Source organism: Quercus lobata, chromosome 7 (assembly GCF_001633185.2).
Source record: "Quercus lobata isolate SW786 chromosome 7, ValleyOak3.0 Primary Assembly, whole genome shotgun sequence".
Taxonomy (NCBI): domain Eukaryota; kingdom Viridiplantae; phylum Streptophyta; class Magnoliopsida; order Fagales; family Fagaceae; genus Quercus; species Quercus lobata.
This window is the reverse complement of record NC_044910.1, coordinates 16,290,428-16,299,216: the sequence shown is the minus strand read 5'-3', so window position 1 is coordinate 16,299,216 and position 8,789 is coordinate 16,290,428. Positions and strand designations below refer to the sequence as shown.

Sequence of the window (8,789 nt, the reverse complement as noted above, 5' to 3'; positions counted from 1 at the left end):
GGTGTGAGCTTGAAATTTGGGTTTTTTTTTTTGTGGGTCTTTTTGCTGCAATTTGTTCAATCTGAGGTTTTTTTTTTTTTTTTTTTTTTTTTTTTTTTTTTCAATTTGGGATGATATATTGCCATATTGGTGAGTAATTGTGGTGGTTGGTTTGCAGTAGAGGAGTTGTTGTGGCAGTGGATATTGGTGGCTAGTGGTTGTGCCGTTGATGTTGTTGCTGTTGTTGATGATAATGGAAATGAGATAATATATTATTTTAATGTGTAGTAAATATTATTTTAACGTATAGAATTGAATAATAGAACATTTGATAAATGAGATATTGTAAAATGATGTGATAAAATAATAAAGTAAATTTTTAATGTGTCAAAATGATATTTTTTATGTAATATTTATTGTGGATGCTCTTAGACATGCAAAAACTTTTATTTATTTTATCTTACCTTCTCTTTTTGCTGAGTCCCTTTCTCGGGTACTTTCATGCAATCATGCATGGTTTGTTATTGGTAGAAGCCAAAATATCTCTGTCAAAATTTAACTCTATGCAGAGCGTTTTGAATGAGTCAATGACCCATCACATGCATCAGACATGATTGGTTCTGGTCCCCTTGTGAGCCTTGTCCAATCAACAAGTTGGATGAAAAAATGTATTTTACTATTCAAATTGAGTTTCTGGGCTACTGCTAGAGCCTTTTTTTTGGGCTACTAGAACTAGCAGAAGTGAAGAACACTATCAGATATATATTAAATAATTTTTGCATATGATTGAAGTGATCAAGGTTTTTATTTAATTATTTATTTTTATAACAGTCATTTTTATTCGAAATTAAAGCCCTAAAAGTGAACACAACAAGAAGCAATTGATTGCAACACATGTTGCATTAGAAATAACATAATTTTAAGAAGGGAAAAAGTTAACAATGGCCCTAAAAAGCATTGATTTTGCAGTTATTTTTAGAAATTTTTTATAAGAAAAGAAAAAAAAATCTAATTTTTTTTGACAATTTTTACATTTTTCATAAAAAGGGTATTAAAATTTTTCTTAAATGATTTATTAATAAATACTCTTAAAGCATTTATTAATCAGACCCAAAAGAAAACTATGACTTTCACTCAATCTTAACAAGAGATGAGAGAAACTTCTTAAATAATTAGAAGGAGTCTCAATTCGCTATGACCATTGTACAAACTAAGTAAAGTACATCGAAAATTACCCAATAGTTCCTTTAATCATCCACCAAAGTAATCAGACATGGACTTGGAAATTATAAATACTTTTTTTTTCTTTTTTTATTTAGGATAAAAGATAGAATTTTATTCATCAACAACCAAAACTATATATCATGGACCAAACATCTCAAGCTATAGGAGACACCTATAATTGAAAAAAATTAAAAACTTTGACAGCAAAGCAACAAATTTTGCTAGATTTAAATTAGCTGTCATGCCTATCTAGTTCCCCAAAACAACTATTGCGGTGGCTACAATAAAGAAATCCTATAAAGAAAACAGTACATGTATCTTCTAAGTGAGGCTAGCAAAATTAGCTTCTAAGTAGTCTATAGCATGTGCAGCAACAGTATTAGCTAAGAGCATTCACAGCAGTGGAGACAAAATTTTAGCTATTTAGTTATACAAAAAGTCACTTTATCTATTTTATTTACACACATGCTGCAGCAGTGGATCTATTTTAGCTTTCAACACAATAAAATAATATATACACCACAATAAAATAATATAACTATTACAATAAAATAATATATCCTACCACAAAAAAAAAAAAAAACAACCACATCACCAACCACAGCTCCACAACCACTCTACCATCAGCCCCACCCACAACCACAACCACCACCACTAGTCCACAACACCACCACCACCACCACCAGTCCACAACAGGAAAAAAAAAAAAAAAAAAACCCAAATCTCCAGTGAAATTCAACCACATCGGTGGGTATTTCGACGATAGGTACGGAGGGTTTGGTCGGAGTCGATCCGATTTGGGTTCCAATCCGTATGGGAAGCGATCGGAGGAGTCTCCGCACTACGATTTGATTTGCGATGAAGGTGGCAAGGTGGAGCCGTACGGGGCTCGGGGCACCGTGCCGAAGTCTTCGACATGGGCACCCACGTTCGACGACTATGGGAAGTCAATCGGTTTCGGTTTCAGAAAGGTTTCGACGGTGATTCCGAATTTGAGCAAGATCATGAGGGCTGTCCCCAAGGCCCAAACTCAACAATATGTGAAAAGTGGGGTCCAGAAGTTTCGGGTCAAGTTGCTGTCGGAGAGTCTTGGTCAGAACACCATGGATGTTCTCTACCAGGTACGACGATGAGCTTCAGTGAATGAGAGAGAGGGAATGAGAGTGAATGAGAGAGATGGAATGAGGGAATGAATAAAAAAAGAAGGGGCTGGAATAAAAATTTTTTTTTTTTTTTTTTTGCACCAAGCTACAGTGCACATCTATATATAGATTTGCACTGTAGCCATTCATCTAAAATTTTTAACTATGGCTCCACTGCTGCAGGGGTTTTTTTTGTGTTTGTGGAGCTAAATTTTAGCAATATAGCATTATAGCTACACTGCTGTGAATGCTCTAAGGAAGTGGGATCAGGCTGTGAAGGGCCTTGAGGGGCTTTATTACACTTGAGCCAAATCATCCAGCTAGTTGTAAAAAAAATTGAAATCTCCGGGTCTTTTAATCTAGTTATCATTTGGTCTACCAGATCCACAGATGATAGATTTGAACATTAGGACAAGGTATTTCTCAAGCCTGTAAAACTCCATACCTCTTCAACATATGGGCAACGTAGCAGGACATGGTTATATGTTGACTCCTCTCCTTCCTCACAATAATCCCATCCAACATTGCACAAAATTTTCCTCCAAGTCAAATTATTGTCCCTCAAGCCTAGCTATTTACAAATGCAAGAGCCCATGTAATGCCATCAATAACAATATAAAAAGGATCCACTTGAGTCGGAATTTGTGACAACATAGTTGTAGTAACAAGACCCATCAATGTAGTACAATGTGTTCATTTGGAAATTACTTATTTACAATATTTATTAGTATAGTATTTATTAAAAGATATAATTTTTGGTAATTTTTATGTTAAATGTGTTGCATAAGTAAAAAGTTAAAAATTATTTTTTGCTAAAAATGTGAGACAACAAGTAAAAAGCAAAACTTTTTTGAAAATTCCCAAAATGCACACCTGATTTGCTTACAAAGGCTACAATAATTTTAAAGCATTCTGCGTTTGTGGCACTAAACTAGAATGAACTAAGATTTCTCCAACAGTAGAGTCAACATGAACTAAGCTAAAAAGAGTAGCCTTTTTGTATTATACTAGGTAATCAAGAGCTGCTTATCAAAAAAAAAAAAAAAAAAAATAATAATAATAATAATAATCAAGAGCTGAAATAAGTAGCACACTTTGATCCTTCCATTCTCCATCAACTCGAATATCATTTCGAATATTCCACAAAGTCTACACAATGATACAGAATTTAGAGAGCACATAATGGGAGAAGCTACGTGAAGCAAACTTAAACAAATCTCTAAGCTATTCGTCTTGTTGTGTTCTTCCTTATGGGTGATGTCTACCTCCTCTTATACTTGAACTTGGGATGGGCATTCCTGCCCCTTTACCCTTCTTGGTTTGACTTTCTAAGCTTCCTTCCTGGAATAACAAGCCTTGATATGCCCTTTTCCCACTGAATATTTCTTTCTCTTTTTGGGTAACTATCATACTTTTGGGCATTTTGTTTATGCAATAGGGGGGCTTTGAGATCCTCTAAAATTTTTAGTTCAAGTGGGGCCTTAGGCCTAGGTTCTGAACCGGCACTGTAAATCATTTGAATGGATAATACATACTTAAAGGAAATTAGTTGACTTGATTGGATATACTAAAAATTCAATATACTTACGTGTTTGAATTTAATCAACAACCCTAACCTTACTTTTAAATTTTTAATGCGGACAGATTGGCAAAACGTGGAGCTTCTCAGTTCTCACATGGAAAGAGAGATCTTTTATGACACCTGCCCTACATATTTGGTGAACTGTCTTTTTTGGGACTCAATGGGATTCTAGTTCTACACAGCCCGTGCCTATCACTAATGAAGATGATGTTTTGTATGGTGTGTTGTGGCTTATGGTATTTTAGTGTGATGTGGTTTGTAATATGTTGGTGTGTTGTAAGGCTGTGGCAGTGTTATAGTGTGGCTGTCATCCCTCGTTGATGTATTTGAAAAAGTCTAGATACAGAAAAGTTTACTTGCAGATGGCAGATAAAAAAAATGATGTCAATGATAGGTCTTGGAAAAAATCAGTAAAAACTTGTTTAATTATTTATTGTGAAAAATATTATAATTTTTTTTAGTGCCGGTAACATTTCTTGTTGTACTTAGCTAGTTACTATCTTACCTATTGCAGTTCTATACTTTCTAAACCTTTTGTTGTAATATTTTATGAGTCATATTAATGGGTGTTTTTAGATCAATAGTTAATAAATTATATTAAGAAAATTTTAACACCACTTTTATGAAAAATATAAAAAATTAACAAAACAATTAATTATTTTTATCATTTTTCCGTAAAATATTTTTAAAAATAATTCTTAAACTAATATTTTAAATCTGTTAATGTATTTCCCCTTTATGCAAAAAAAGAAAAAAAAGACAAGAATAAGTTTTGTGAAAAAAGTGACATGCATAAGAGTTATGATTTAGGATTAGGGGAATTCAAAAAAATGTGTGGATCAGAAGAAGCATACAAGCAAGACCATCACTTTAATCGTTTTCTGCCAAGTTCAACTTCATCCAACCTTTCTTTCACTCCAGAATGTTGTACGCTTTTAGTAAAGTACATAAAACAAGACCAAAATAAAAATAAAAATAAAAATAATAATAATAATAATCTATATATATATATATATATAAAACCGAATCCTCTGCTAGCACCACAATTTTCTACGTCAGCACAATATTTAAAAAAAAAAACATTATAACACTTCAAAACCCTAGCAATCTTACCCCTCTCCCAAGTTAAGAAATATAAAGCCACAGTTTCTGTAAACTCTCTCTCTCCAAACGTAAATATCAAATTCAACCCCTTTAATTTCTCTTTATATTTTTGAGGCTTCTATAGAGTTATAGTGAGTTATGCTGATTTTGTTTTTGTTTGTGTGTGTGTGTGTGTGTGTGTGTAGATGGTCATAATACTCCGGTATTCCAAGAGAAGTTTGTGTTATCGTTAATTGAAGGCCTTAGAGAGATAAGTGTTGCAGTTTGGAACATCAATACAAAAGACGATTTCATTGGCAGCGGAAAATAATTACTTTGTCTCATATTTTTGTTTTTTGAATTGATTTTGTGTGCTTTTTAGACCCTTTTGGATCAATTTTGTTAATTGGGTGTTTTTTTTTTTGATAGGGTCCAATTGTGGAAGGTTCTTTCAAAGGGCTACGACGACCGCACTTGGTGTCTGTATACTAATAGTGGGGGGTAAGTGCTATAAATTACTAATCCTTTTAAGTGTATAATCTGTTTCTAAAATTATCTATAATAGTTTGTCCTCCGAAAATTTTATCTCTTTAATTTTAGTATATTGTGTTTCTTAAGCTATAGACAGATTTTCTTCGTTTCTTATTTTCAATAATAAATCATTTTATTGCAATACCGGTAATTGTTTGAAAAATCCAATATGTTCATATCTCTATAGAATAGAGAATAGTAGAAGCCAATTTTATTACAACTACTTAAATTGAGTTGACTTAATTCCATACAATTACAAAGTATAACATGAAAGATAATGAAATTAATTGTTGTAATTTTTATTTTCTTTCCATGTTTTGAATTTCCATGTTTTTATTGTTGATGAGAAATTAAGGCTCAGTTGCACAATATGTGTAAATTCTTCAGAAGACTACTTTAAATAGTAAGTCAATGTGTCTCTTACATTTGGGTATTAGTTAGAATTATTTTCAAATGATTGTACCAATAAAAGTGAATGTGTATAAATTTTGTTTAATTATCTCGTGCATCGCACGGGTTAACGACTAGTAATAATAATAATAAAAGAAAGAAATGAAAGAAATCAATTGTCAGCAGCTCACCTACTTTTTTTAAATTTGGGATAATTATAGTAAACCCATTTGAGATTTGGCCCATTTTCACTTTGCCTACCCGTGATTTAAAACTTTACACTTTGCCCACCTGAGGTTACTTTCGTTTAGTCTCTGTTACCCACCTCTGTTAAAAAGAGGAGTAAATAAGTTTTTTTACTCTCATTTTATGTTTCTCTCCTCTCACCAAAAAAAATAAAAATAAAAATAAAAGATCAAAATGGGCATCTCTTAGAACATGACTCAAATAAAATTTTTTTACACAAGATCAAAAATTTTTCAAACCCAGAATATGCATCTCTTGCAGAAGTTAGATCACAAGCTTAATGGCTATAAGTTACATCTATGCATTTTAAAGAACCCATCATACCCACCTTCATCGTGAAAGCCAACCCCCATGAAGACCACCAGCCACAAACACCAAAGAAAAATCTCCAACCATTGCCAATCTTGCCCAAGGCCATTGTTGCCCAGTCTCCGTCGATCTCGTTAGCCATCGTCGATCTCGCCCCGAGGCCATGCTAGCCCAGCCTTCGCCGATCTCGCCCACAAGATTGTCACACTATCCACCTCGTTAGTCTTTCGATCTTGTTGGTTCAGATCCCCTACCTTCGGACCTCCCCCACCTTTTAAAGCCAGCCCCTCTGATACTCACTGTCTGAAATCAAAACCTAGCATACCCACCTTCATCGTGAAAGCTAGCCCCCATGAAGACCACCATAACCATATCCCACCACCATCGATCTCCAGGACAACCATACTGATTCACCACCGATCTCCATGGTAGAAGCTTCACCGATCTCCATGCCGACCCACACCCATGGCGAAGCCTCCTTGCCCGCCTCTCTTTTTTCGGCACTAGACCAGATGCCATTACTCAAGCTTTTCTTCTCTCCTTTTCTGATCTAAACCAAACCCAAACCCATACTCAAGCTTCACTGATCTCTTTTTTCTGATCTTGTGTTGTGTTATGTGTTTGTTGTAATATGTGGACTCTCCATAATCTGTGGGCATTTCATTAATTTGTATTTGTTTTAATTTCAAACAATTTGATTTATAGTTGTTTGGAATTTTATTTGTTACATTCATATACATTTATTTTTAATATCAAACCCTAATTTTTTGATTCATTTTATGTTTGTTTTCATCTAAAAAATGTGTTTTTTAATGGTGATAACAGAGGTGGGTAACAGAAATTAAACGGAAGTAACCTCAAATGGGGTGTAAAGTTTTAAACCACGGATAAGTAAAGTGAAAATGGACCAAATCTCAGGTGGGTTTACTGTAATTATCCCTTTAAATTTTTATGGTGTCGTTATAGGTTCTCACTAATTGACTAGAAGACAAAGAAATAATTGAGACATGCGTATACACAGGCAATTATACAGTGTCCGGATATCAAATGAGCTAGGAAGAGGGAGTTCAAAAGCTGCAAAGTTCTCAATTGTGATAACAGTACTCACATCATTTGCCATTGGATTCGTTCTTTTCTTGTTTTTCCTATTCTTCGGAGGACGTCTTGCTTACATATTCACCGAAAGTCAGGAGGTGGCTAAAGCAGTTGCAAACTTGTCACCATTGTTGGCTGTCTCTATACTATTGAACAGTATTCAACCTGTACTCTCTGGTAGTACTCTTCCCGTCATTTTTATTTCTCAAACTATATCTATTTGGACGAGTATTCGTATTCAATAATTATATCCTAGTGACATAAGTTAAATGACTTGCTTTCTCAAAAAAAAAAAAAAAAGTTAAATGACTTGTCAAAAGGAATATTTCAAACTTTGTGAACATCAATATTTTATTTCATTTTTATTTTTTTAATTTCTGAATTAAATAACCAATTATAATAATATATGTGAAGATTTTTAACATATATCATGAAACTTTCATGGATAGGAGTTGCTGTTGGAGCTGGCTGGCAAAGCATTGTAGCATATGTCAACATAGCCTGCTATTACCTAATAGGGGTTCCTGTTGGACCGTTGGTGTTGTGCTTGCTTATGTTTATAACATGGAAGTCATATCTCTATCCCCTTTCCCATGTTATATTCTTATGTTTAGATTTTGTGTTTTCTAACTATTAAAAATTGATATAATTATAATTTTATAAATTCGCATAATGACAAAATCTTAAAATTGACAAAGATAATTTAGATATTGAGCTAACTGCATTCTTTCTTATAAATGTAATTATTCAACTACCTCTAAAAAAATGATCTGTAATGGATATATGTATAGCTGCAAAATTTTACTTGTTTTTCTCAACCCCTTTTTTCGGTATCATCTTGTAGGGTATTTGGATTGGAATGTTATTCGGAACATTTGTTCAAACTATTGTGCTTACCTTTATCACCTACAAAACCGATTGGGATGAACAGGTATTGGTTATTTGGTTTTCCTTTTAACTTTGTTTACTCACTTGTTTCATTGTCTATTTCTTAATATTACATTAGATGTTTATTTATTATTATATGCACACTGCAGGTAATTTTAGCTCGTAATTGTGTTAAAAAGTGGGTTGTGAAAGATTCAGAAGAACCAAATCTTTCCACATCAAATGCCTAACCTCATGCCGCATTTCTTATCTTATGTACCTTTAATTTAAAATGCTGGATTAATTTATGAGGCTATTAATTATCATTTATGCTTATAATA

The 8,789-nt window shown here is 33.3% G+C and overlaps 1 long non-coding RNA gene across 2 annotated transcripts; it reads left to right on the top strand.

Annotated features, from left to right (window-relative positions):
* Nucleotides 1–7,260: 7,260 nt before the first annotated feature.
* Nucleotides 7,261–8,789, top strand: LOC115954288. 2 transcript variants are annotated; one of them, XR_004083875.1, is made up of 4 exons: nt 7,261–7,404; nt 7,508–7,758; nt 8,031–8,512; nt 8,619–8,789. It is a non-coding gene; the product is annotated as an uncharacterized LOC115954288 (long non-coding RNA). The 2 variants fall into 2 exon arrangements; XR_004083874.1 differs by having other exon boundaries at nt 7,261–7,758.